The 12,634-nt window shown below is 47.8% G+C and overlaps 1 protein-coding gene across 1 annotated transcript in view; it reads left to right on the forward strand.

Moving 5' to 3' along the window:
• Positions 1 to 10,361: 10,361 nt before the first annotated feature.
• LINGO3 (leucine rich repeat and Ig domain containing 3) overlaps positions 10,362 to 12,634 on the forward strand; it is a 48,314-nt gene continuing 46,041 nt past the window's right edge. Inside the window, exon 1 of the mRNA XM_083179405.1 lies at positions 10,362 to 10,546. The gene's annotated coding sequence lies outside the window, so the exon portion shown is untranslated. The remainder of the gene's footprint in view (positions 10,547 to 12,634) is intronic.

Genomic DNA, 12,634 nt, shown 5'->3' on the forward strand with positions numbered 1-12,634 from the left:
TCAGGTCTGCTGGGGGGACTGGGAGCAGCAACGCAGGAGGCTGCTCCAGCGGGCGCACGGCCTCGGAGGTCCAGGCCTCCGGAGCGCTTCAGCCCATCTGTGTCCCCCAGGGTTCAGCGCCGTTCAAGGAGCCCCATCAGGGACCCTCCAGGCCAGGCTGCGGGCCGGGCACCTTCCGCCCGCAGGACCAGGTCTGGGAGGAATCCAACCAGCAGGCGGAACCCTCCGCGCGGGGGGGACCCCCCCCACGTGCAAGAAGATCCGGCGGTGCGTGGTACTGGACCTGGAGCGGCGGGGCATGCGGGGCATGCTGCTGCCCAGCGCGGGGTGAGTCGTGCCAGGGGGGCAGAAGTACAGGCTGAGGACCGCAGGCCTGGTACACGGAGCGAGAGACGCACAGCTGGCTCCGCCTCCAACGAGGTCACGCCGGCTGGTGCTATACCTGAGGGTCGGGATGACAGGAGAAGAGAGATGGCAGCGTCTGCAGATGATGGAGAAATACCTGGTCCCTCTTCATTGGCTGGGTCTCGTCAGGACACTGGACCTGCGGCTGCTGGGTTCACAGCCCCCAGGCAGCCTGGTGAGTCTGTCTCTATGTCTGTTAATGCTTTAGCACAGAGTCAGGGGGGGGGAGGGTTAGCCCTCCAAGGGGAAATAAGTAGGGGCTTTACTGAATTATTGAGTGGTTTTGCAGATTGGTTGGTGGGTTTGCGGCAGGGGGCGGGGCCGTCCCCGGCGGCAGCATGGGCGCCGCAGAATTCGGGCACACCAGCTACCATTAGTGTGCCAGTCAGTAATAGTGTGCCGGTTAGCAGTGGGGTGCCGGTTAGCAGTGGGGTGCCGGTTAGCAGTGGGATGCCGGTTAGCATTGGGGTGCCGGGGAGCAGCGGGGTGCCGGTATCCGGCGGTGAGCAAAGTAACAGTAGTGCGGGGGCTGATGGGGGCGGTGTGGGGACGCAGGAGGAGAGTGGGAGGCTTAGTGACACCGCAAAAGGGGAGGTGTACGTATGTTTTGAGGGGCCATTGGGGGCCCACCTGAAGCAGGAGGTGAGGGAGAAGATTTGGAAAGGGGAATACGTGGATATATTTTCATTGCTCCCTTTAGAGCGTTTTAATCTGGATAGGCCCCGTAAGGAGGAGAAGAAGGAGGAGGAGGAACGGCGGCGGTATCGGCTGATACCGCGGTCATTCACGAACTGGTTGCAAGCATTTGCTATTTTAGCTAGTGTGATTGGGGAGAAGGCACCTGACAATTGTTCAGGCTTATTTTGTTACATGGATGCGATAGGAGAGGCGTACCGGGTGTATGGGGGTTTGGCTTGGCTCCGGTACGACGAGCAATTTAGACAGAGGAAGGCGGTGCGCCCCAACATTCGTTGGGACCATAAAGATATTGCTTTATGGTTAAAGGTGACGGCCCCCATAAAAAGTGGGCAGCCCTTTCGTGGGGACGGGGGGGGGCCGAGGGAGGCCACAAGCGGGACGGCCATGCAGAAGGGACTCTGCTTTGCCTTTAATGACGGGTCATGCCGGTTTGGGGCAAAATGCAAATTCAAGCATGAATGTTCCTCATGTGGAGGGAACCACGGTGCAAATAAATGCTTCAGAGGGAAGTCACGAGACGGTAGTTCAAAAGGGGGTGACACCAGTTCGGCTGGAAAGGATGCTGGGCTATCTGCGTAGGTATCCTGATCAGCAGACAGCCGCCTTGTTGGAGGAGGGGTTTAAGGAAGGTTTTAAGATACCTTCTGACGTGCAGGTGTCAGGGAGTTTTAGGAGGAATTTGAAGTCTGCTAGAGAGCATCCAGAAGTGGTGCAGGAAAAACTGGTTAAGGAGGTGCAACTGGGTCGTATGGCTGGACCTTTTAGGGCGGCACCATGGCCAGATTTGATAGTCTCTCCTTTGGGGGTGGTGCCAAAAAAGGAGGCGAACAAGTTTCAGCTTATACACCATTTGTCCTTTCCAAAAGGGGCGTCGGTCAATGATGGCATTGACCCCGACATCTGCTCGGTGGTTTATACATCGTTCGACGCGGCTGTTCAGTGGGTAAAGCGGTTTGGGAATGGGGCCATGTTGGCAAAGACTGATATTGAATCGGCATTTCGATTGCTGCCAGTTCACCCAACCAGTTTGCGTTTGTTGGGTTGTTATTGGGATGGGGAGTTTTTTGTTGATCGATGTTTACCGATGGGTTGCTCCTTGTCGTGTGCTTATTTTGAGGCCTTTAGTTCTTTTTTGGAGTGGGTGGTTAAGGATGTCTCTGGGTGCAATTCAGTTATTCATTACCTAGATGACTTCTTATGTATTGGTCCTGGGGGGACCGGTGTATGTGACTTATTGTTGAGGACTGTTGAAAGGGTGTCGGCAGATTTTGGAGTCCCGCTTGCTCCAGGTAAGACGGAGGGCCCTGCGACTGTGATCAGTTTTTTGGGTATTGTCATTGATACTGTGAATATGGAGTGCCGTTTGCCCGAGGAAAAATTGCTGGGTTTGAAGGCCGAGGTGGGGAGGGCGTTGCAGTTGAAAAAAATTAGATTGCGGGAATTACAGTCTTTGCTGGGTAAGTTGAATTTTGCGTGTCGCATTATGCCAATGGGCCGCATTTTCAGCAGGAGACTGGCAGCAGCGACAGCAGGGGTGGTTCTTCCTCATCATTTTGTCAGATTAGGTAGTGAGTTGAAAGGGGACTTGCGGGTGTGGGCAACTTTTCTGGAAAATTTCAACGGCAGGGCGTTGTGGATGTCAGACACGTGCGTGGCTACAGAGCTAGACCTTTTCACAGACGCGGCTGGGAGTGGCGGTTTTGGGGCTTATTGCCAGGGACATTGGTGTGTGGGCAGGTGGCCGGAGTCTTGGGTGCAGAGAGGCTTGGTAAAAAACTTAGCATTGTTGGAATTATTTCCTATTTTGGTTGCAGTGGTTGTTTGGGGTGAGCTATTCCGCGACAGGAAGATTTGTTTTCACTGCGATAATCTGGGGGTTGTCATGGCTATTAACCAATTGTCGGCATCTTCACCGCCAGTGGTCATCATTTTGCAGCAGTTGGTATTGGAATGTCTGGCTTTGAATTTGTGGGTTGTGGCTAGGCACGTCCCCGGTGTCTCTAACGGCATTGCGGATTCTTTATCTCGTTCACAGTGGGAACGTTTCCGGGAGTTGGCACCAGAGGCGGACAGGGAGGGGACCGGGTTCCCGAGTCGGCTCTGGGCTCTGCTGGACGGGTAGTCGATCAGCTCATCAGGGAATCCTTGGCCCCGAATACATGGTCGGCATACAATCAGGAATGGCGGAGCTGGCTAGAATGGCGTGAGGTAGTAGGTTTGAAGGAGGATGATGACGAGTTGGCTGTCTTGCTATATATAGGCCATTGTAAGGAGATTGGTTGGTCAGTGGCAAAAATCACGCGCTGCATGGCGGGCTTGGCTTTTGGGTTTCGTGCAGGTGGGAGGCCTGACGTCACCAAGAATTTCCTGATTGCGCAAGCTTTGAAAGGTTGGAAGAGAGGACATGTAGTACAGGATCAGAGAAGGCCAGTGTCCTTCCAGCTGTTGCAGAATATGGGTAGAAAGTTAGGGGAGGTCTGTAGTTCCAATTTCGAGGAGAAGTTGTTCGGGGTAGCTTTTTCGCTTGCCTTCTTCGGGGCACTGCGGATTGGCGAGCTTGTAAGTCCAAGCGTCTCCAGGCCGGGAGGTTTGTTAGGAGAGGATGTGGATTTATACTCAGATAGGGTGGAGCTAGTGGGGAGGAGGTCGAAGACGGATCAATTAGGGAGGGGGAAGAAGGTAGTTCTCTTCTCCGTACCTGGCTCGGATATGTGCCCGGTAGCACGGCTAAGGATATTTAAGGAGGTCAGAGTGGGCAGGGAAAGGGATCCGTTGCTGATGCATGCGAATGGATCCTTTTTATCACGGTTCCAGTTCACAAGTGTGTTTAGAGCAGTCCTGCGGACGTTGGGCCTCAAGGGGGAGGATTATGCGGGTCACTCTTTCCGCATTGGGGACGCAACTGAGGCTGCTAGGATGGGATTTGGAGATGAGTTAATTAAGCGTATTGGGCGGTGGGAATCGTCTCGTTTTCGCTCCTATGTTCGTTTAGGGGAATTTTGAGGCTGACTGTGTTCTTTCTATTTTAGGGCAGTCCTCGTGCCTGATTTGGATTTTAGGACATTCATATGTCTTTTGGGGAGCTTTGCGGGCTGATGTCAGACCGAACGGCCGCCAGCTAGGTTTGGATAGAGAAGAGGCATTGGTTCGCTGGCTGGGGAAGCGCGGTATGGTATGGAGTGGAGTGTTACAGGAATTTCACCGTTTTGTTCGGCTCGATAGGGCTCCCGACATATTAGTGTTGCATGTGGGAGGGAATGACCTCGGGAGCAGACCATTTAGGGAGTTGATACGGGATATCAAGTTTGATCTCCTACGTTTATGGGCAATGTTTCCGGAGGTAATCACGGTTTGGTCGGATATTGTGCCGCGCCGTTATTGGAGGGATGCAAGGTCGGCTGACAAGATCAATAAGGCTCGGATAAAAGTTAACAGGGCAATTGGGCGTTTTATGGCTAGAAACGGCGCGGTAGTGGTGAGGCACAGGGAACTCGAGTCTGGTGCCGGTGCTTTTTGGAGAGGTGACGGTGTGCACTTGAACGCTGTAGGGATAGATGTGTGGTCTTTAGGACTACAAGAGGGGATAGAAACAGCGTTCCGGATGTGGGGGGGTCGCTCGGGGTCAAGGGTTTAACCCCGTGCTTGGTGGCGGAGGGGGGTCCTCGAGGTTAGTGGCATTGAGGCTTAATTATGCGGCGGGGAGGGCCCCATGAGGGGGCTGGACTCCCCTGGGTGAGGTTTAATTAATGAGCACTGGGTGTTGACAATTGGTGCCCTCGAGCCAATCGCTATCGGCTGGGGGTAACAACTCCTGGAAGTGCTTAGAGGTGTGGATAGATTTATTGAGGGCCTCGGGGACCACCTTCCGTGGGAAATGTTTTTGATTATTGTTAAACTTGTATTGTTTTAATAAAGATGGCTGCTGTGGCCAATTTTATCCAACAAGAGAGTTATGTCATTTTTGGGGGGATTAATTGGGCACAGCGATTAGACAATACCCTGTCATGAATATTTAAAACATGTTCCAAATTTCAGACAGAAGAATTATCTGAAAATTTTAGACCAACCAGTTATTAAGGAAGCTAGAGGAGGTAGCGACCATTTTGCAAGTAACGTTCTAACAGGAGGAGTGCCGGGACCGCAGACAGGAGGATCTGCTGGTCCCGGAGGACAGCAATGGGCCGGGGGGCAGAGGTTAAAAGGGGAGGAGGAGGCGCAACAATTTTAGTTGCGGGGGGCACCCAAATCATAGTTACACCAATGGAGAAAAAAACATTGTTTCTCCCACTAATTGAGCATATATATATATATATATATGTCCAATACAGAGCAGCACTCCTTGAATATATCAAATGTCGGTGCTCACCACAGCCCACACCTGGGGGCAAAAATAGTGGATGGCGTAGAGGTGGCACTCGCTCCAATAATCAACACAGACCTTTTGGCCTAACAGGAGGTCTGTGTTGATTATTGGAGCGAGTGCCACCTCTATGCCGTCCGTTTTATATATATATATATATATATATATAAATAAAGATGTGCAAGGACTGCGTCAGTCAAGGATAGTTTTGAAAAGTTTAATCCAATATCAGCTTGTCAATAACAATCACGCCGTGATGCCCAATATACATATGCCACACACCGTGGTGCTCATTACACAAATGCCACACACCGTTATGGCCATTATACATATGCCACACACCGTGATGCTCCATTATACATATGCCACACACCGTGATGCTCCATTATACATATGACTCACACTGTGATACCCATTATACATATGCCACGCACCGTGGTGCTCATTACACAAATGCCACACACCGTTATGGCCATTATACATATGCCACACACCGTGATGCTCCATTATACATATGCCACACACCGTGATGCTCCATTATACATATGCCACACACCGTGATGCACATTACACATATGCCACACACCGTGATGCCCATTACACATATGCCATATGAAGAAAAACATCTTTTTTGCCAATGCCATTTTATTATGATGTACTTAGCCGAGTACACAGAATCCAACCTCATTAGCCATGCAGTGGAATGAGGACATAAGTTGTATTACCTTGGAGATGCATAAACCCATTGAGCTTTGAAAAAACATCTATTGTAAAGAGTATCAACATTACTACAATAAGAAGCATTATAAGAAGACATAACATACACGTTATTGGCATGTCACATGCCGCATGTGGCAGCTGGCTGGGCATAGGGGCAATCTAACCTGCCAATGGATATGAATCATATCCATTGGCAGGTTAGATTGCCCCTATGCCCAGCCAGCCAGCTGGCACATGCCATTCGCTCAGTGTTGCCTCCAGCTCCATCATATCATATGATGGAGCTGGAGGCAACACTGGGCGAATGGCATGTGCCAGCTGGCTGGCTGGGCATAGGGGCAGTGGTTACCTTGCTGATGATGGTGGTGGTTAGGTTGCTGTTCAGGCTCCACTCTGGCCTGTGCAGGGGGTGGGTATGGCAGGCAGGAAGAGTGGGCCGCGGTTGGCTGCTTCTGAGGGTGAGGTGGCGGAGTGTAGGACGGTCGGACCAGCCAGGTGATGCCAAAGCCTGGCAGCAAAGAGTCTGGAGAGGTATCGGGCGCCCGGGGCTTTTCTCCTGCAGCAGGAGGTGGTGGTGCCGGTGGGGGGCATTCAAGATTTGGTACTTGTGTATTTTGGCGGCGCCCCCGATCTCCATCGCGTGATGTTTTCATCGCATCGCATGCCATGCACCCGATGGCATGCGATGCGACGCGATTTTTGCCCCCTATGCGATGAAAGATTGTATAAGCACCCTAAAGGGTGCTTTTAAGCACCCTAATGGGTGCTTACAATGTTAAATGCACCCCCACGCCACCCCCCCCACTATAAACGTGAACCCAAAGCGTGGCGAGCGCAGCGAGCCAGCGTGGGGCGGCGGTACGCGTCCTTCGACCTTTTCATACCCCCACTATCCACGTCGGCGTGGAGTCGAGAATAGAAAGTGTGGCGAGCGCAGCGAGCCACCGAGCCCGAAGCGCGGCGAGCGCAGCGAGCCCCGCGAGGGGACGCGGATACCTTCACAGGTATCCGCGTCCCCTTGCGGGCTTCACAGGTGTCCGCTGTGCTCGCCGCGCTTCGGGCTTGGTGGTTCGCTGCGCTCGCCGCGCTTTCTATTCTCAACTCCACGCCGACGTTGATAGTGGGGGTATGAAAAGGTCGGAGGACGCTTACCGCCGCCCCTCGCGGGCTCGCTGCGTTTGCCACGCTTCGGGTTCACGTTTATAGTGGGGGGGTGGCGTGGGGGTGCATTTAACATTGTAAGCACCCATTAGGGTGCTTATACAATGTTTAATCGCATCGCATTGTATGGCATTGTATGCCATATACAATGGCATACAATTTTAAAATTGTATGCCATTGTATATGCGATATCGCGTCGCATCGCATACCATTGCATGCCTTATGGTATGCGATGCGATGGGCGCCGCCAAAATACACAAGTACCCAAGATTTTTCTATGTGGCCCACAAATTCTAGTTATGCCCCTGAATACTGCCGATAGAATGTGTTGTTGTTTCTCTTTAATTTCAGCACTCTTGGGGTGGAGGGGGCACAGAAGCGCACATGTGCTCCGGGCGCTGTACCTCTGCCCACAATGACACAACCTGGTGCACATGCCCGCTGTACCATCAATTATCATGCCCAAAATGATGCTTGTGGGTCAGGACACATTGCATTATAAGGTGACGTCAGGGACCGGCTACTCTCTGTTTACAGGCACTTCTCAGTGACGTCACCTTATGCATGTGTGACTATAGAACATGTTCAAGATGAGAAGCTTCCACTGCACAGTCTCCTGCCATCCTCTCCCCCTCTGCAAACAGCACACGCCGAACGCCTGGCGGTTCTCTGGTCCTCTGTCAACTGTCTGCTCTCTGCTGCTGCCTCCGACATTTTACGCCCTGCGCTTGTACCAGGCACGTCCTGGCGCGGAGGCCATCTTGGAGTAGTTGTTTTTGCAGAGGCCGCGTTGCCATGGAAACCTCCTGACACTGACTGTAGTAGCGGCACCAGGGTGTTAGCGGAGTTGCTGGAGATGCTGGTCGAGGCTGGGGACGGGGATGGCGGTGGGGACCAGAGGAAGCGCTTCATCCTCAGTACTGTGCAGAACTACTTCGGTTGCCCCCTGGAGAGGTGCCACCAGACTGCCCAGCGCTGAGATGCTTCTGTGATGCTGGCAATGAGCTCCTGCTGTCTGCGAAGAAGGCTGGGGCCCGTGTGCTGCTCTCTAATCAGGTACTGAGCGGGGTGCATGGTACCGGCATGGTACCCCCCAACACAGGACTTATGGTGCTACTCTCCCTCCCAACACAGGACTCAGGCTGCCGGATGCTGTGTGAAGCAGACCTGGCTCCCCCTTGTGGATGAGAGGGGAAGCCAGGTTCTGCACCGCAGCCAATAAAAAAATAAAAAATCAGTGCTTGAAGGAAGTGCCGGTATGCTATACCGTTGCATACCGGCCCACTTCGAGCACTGTATATATATATATATATATATATTATATATATATATATATATATAGATAGATAGATAGATAGATAGATAGATAGATAGATAGATAGATAGATAGATAGATAGATAGATATCTCAGACTAACCCGAGCAGAGTTGAATAAAGTGACAGTGGCTCACTTTTGGCAGTTGGTGATAAGGATTGTGTATGTCACTGTGTAATCTCACACTGCATTCCAGGGCAGCCAAGAGTCCTTTCATAGTCTAAAAATAATGCTGGCAGCAGATAAAGAAAAAAGTCTGTAATGCGAGGGGTAGCATAGGACAGCAATCAGCATACATAGGACATGAGCACTGTATATAAACATGAATTGCAAGTAATGGTATATCACACCACAGCAGAACTTAAGGAACATGTATGGTTATACTATTGACTCTGCCCATACACGGTACAATTATTGTATGCAACTTGAATTGCATCACATCGCATACATTTACAATGCAATGAGATGCAATCTGGTACAAAAAGTATGTGCAGCACATCATTTTTGAGCGGTGCGATTTTTAAAATGTGCGCAGGAGCACGCATCTCATCGCACCCAGCAATTGTACCGTGTTTGGGCGCCTTAACTGTTACTATATTTTAAAATCCATTTACTGTACTTATTTCGTAACAATTTGATCTTAAACCTGAACTGAGCTCTATATTTGCAAACATTAACATGTATAAAAATAAACTCCATCATTGCTCCTTAAAATAAAAACTCCACTAACATCCCATTGTATTAAAAGCACAAATAATACATTCTAAAACACCATCGTTTTGTAATATAAAATATACAGCCTCTCAGTGCTTACAGAACCAGGCCCAACAATCAGACTATGAATGTTTCAGACTACAACAGAATTTTTACCGTTATCACTTTAGAAAACGTGTGTTAAAACGGCCCACACATGTTATCATGGTTGGTCAGAAACTGTATGTCAAGTGGTCAAGTACATCTTGGTGCATTTGCATCTTAACAAAAGAGTGGATATTATATTTACTCAGCTCTTCTTTGTAGCCACTGGGGATTGCTTGTACAGCCGCTGGTGGCATTTTATGCTCTGACTTCTCTAGCATGTGAACACAGCATTGATGGCCTTCAGAACGGTGATCAAGTGATTAACACTAGGAGGATCTTATAACTATAGTAATGAGTAGACCTTAGATTGCACATGCTGCAATGTGGGACAATATATAACCTTCTGTGAGTACACGTCTGTGTTCATCTTATTTGGTTTATTAAGAAATATACCCATGTTTCATATCAGAGGATAAAAATGGATGTATTCAAACTTAGTCATGAATACTTTTTTCACAACATACTTAGATTTTGCTTCAGTTTAGAAGATCACGATCTGGAAATTAGGTTTGTCAATGTGGAACAAGGCAAAAATCAGTCTACAGTTAATGTTTCTCAACATTATTGCCTGTAATATTCCTTGAAAGCAACAAGTATGGACAATGTAAAATGAAAGACCATAAACAAATTTAAGGGTATTATAATTAAGGGCATATAAAGGAAAGGGAAACATTGAAAAAAAGAAAGTGGAAAGATGACTAGTGCTGGGAGTGAAAACGAATGAGGCAGCAAGCGATATGAAGGACAATAGGTAAGAGGGAAAACAGAGAAGGGGAAACAAGCATAGACAATAAGAGAATGGCAATGAGAGAAGGGAGGGCTGTAGAGCGAGTCAGTGACTGAGACGCATGCTGCAGCCCAGTGTTTTGTTTGAGGCTGAGCAGCAAGGGAACAGAGTGACTGGGAGGAGAGACACAAAACTGAGACACTGTGACATAGCTAACAGATTGGGACGAGTAGAATCACACACTCAATCTAAACAAGATGGTAAGGAGGGAGAGCAACAGACGGAAGACACCACTACAGTGAGTATTGGACCTGGAAGTGTGTGGGAGAGTAAGTGCTGGAATGGCATCAGGGCTGCAGGACAGGATGAAAGCACTGATAGAGCTGTATGCATGTTAGAGTCAGTCAATGAATAGCAGAGGAAACTGCAGTGCAGGCTTGAGGGAGAGTATCAAATTGAGATTTAGAGGGTCAATACTTGAACCTCAAAATCTGAGGGGAGCTGCAGTGTAATGTACAATAGAGGAGTGCTTACAGAAGGGACTGCATGATTTATCAATGGCACATAAGAAAGTATCATTTTCCCATGCAGAAAAAATGAATGGAATTTTCAGATGAAGCATATTATGCTATGAGACATTATTTCAGCCCATAGCAGATTCACAGAACAAGCGATTTATTGCGCCCTATACACATTAATGATTTTTCAGGTGTGCTATAAGTGCCTGTAGAGAATGGCGTGTTGTGTGTCTGTGTGTGTGAGCACACCTTTGTGGAATTGAATGTTTACAAACATTTTGTTTGCTCCTTTGATTACATTTTTTATATAGTTATGTATTTTTTATGTTATCCTTTATATACATGTACACAAGACTTCAGCGCATGTGTACTTATGTATTGCTCTTTGCTCAAGCATGTGCATATCACACACTTATTGCTGAAAAAAACCATACAATAGCTTACAGAAAACTACACAGAAAAACATGTAACATTAATATTCTACACATGAAGTGAAAGCTATTCCAAGTATTGTGCCCTGAAAACAGAACATAAGCACACTGCTAATATCAGAATGTCATTACATTACATCACATACAGCCTCCTTACAACAGTATTTCACGCTCAGTTTGATAACAGGATATTACATGCTATGTCTGATATTATTAGTATATCACCCTCACAGATGGTTGCTATGTCACATGCCTGACCTATTTATGCATACTTACCCGGACAAGCATCTGACAAGGTTCTTAGGTCATAATTTGCACTGTACATGAAACATACAGGTTTTGTTGTAAACCACAGAACAAATACACAGCACATAAAAGAACAGTACAACATTATATACTCCAAATGGTAATTTCCTATATAAGACTAAATATGACTTAGCCAAAGCCAGATATGCAAGTACATAAAACAGAAATTGTGGCCTTTGCACATTTGCATACTAATTACATGACATATTTCTTGGAAACAAATGCAAGGGTAGATAATAACAGCATATTGAACTCATAAAGCCTAGCTTGTCAGAATATGACATCTCGTATTCAGTTAATCACTGTTATGAAATGATACACAGTCAGTGCTCACCACCTTGGTTGTATCAGCTGCACTGACATTGTGAATGTGTGTTTCTCACATTTCCATACTGCTCAGGATCAATTTATATCTTATAAAATGTTCTAAAAATGTCTGCCGCCCTTATTTATGTGTAATTTGGTAATAACACAAAATTCTACCGTACTCATCTGAATTGCCTCTCAATTTGTGCCCTAAATAAAGAGGATTACCACTTTACTGATATTATAAAATTATGTTTTCATCAGTAAATCACCTCAAATAAGTAATAACCAATGTCATGGTACAACACTGTGCTAAGATTTACAGTGGCTTTTGTCTGTGCACATGTGTATCACAAGTGATAGCATATCATACACTCCAATCTGCTCTGCTTGTGCACTGACAGAGGAGAGGAAGTGTCCACGGTGCTGAAAGGTTCAAGCAGAATTATACAGCAATAGAAATTCCAATTTTCCATAAGGCTGCAGTTGCACAATTTATTTATGAATGTTGTACTAATGAGGAGTAGCTGTAAGTTTTACATATTTGAATCTCTATGGAAGAGAGATGAATGTAGGCAATGGAATTTGTTATCCGTGCAGGCCAAACAATTTAAAACTTAAATATGTACTGATTTTTTTTTTGTCTGCCACAGTAGGTTTCCCTTATACATACTGAGATTAGAAGAGATTGGGGGAAATTTACTAAAATGTGTATTCTACTTCACATGTGATGTTGCTGTGGGCAACCAATCAGATCCTGTCTACTGGAGGATGCCAAATAAATAAGAAGTAGATTCTTATTGGTTGCCCATAGCAAAATCACAT

This window comes from Crinia signifera, chromosome 1 (assembly GCF_055691185.1).
Source record: "Crinia signifera chromosome 1, ASM5569118v1, whole genome shotgun sequence".
In the NCBI taxonomy this organism is placed as follows: Eukaryota; Metazoa; Chordata; class Amphibia; order Anura; family Myobatrachidae; genus Crinia; species Crinia signifera.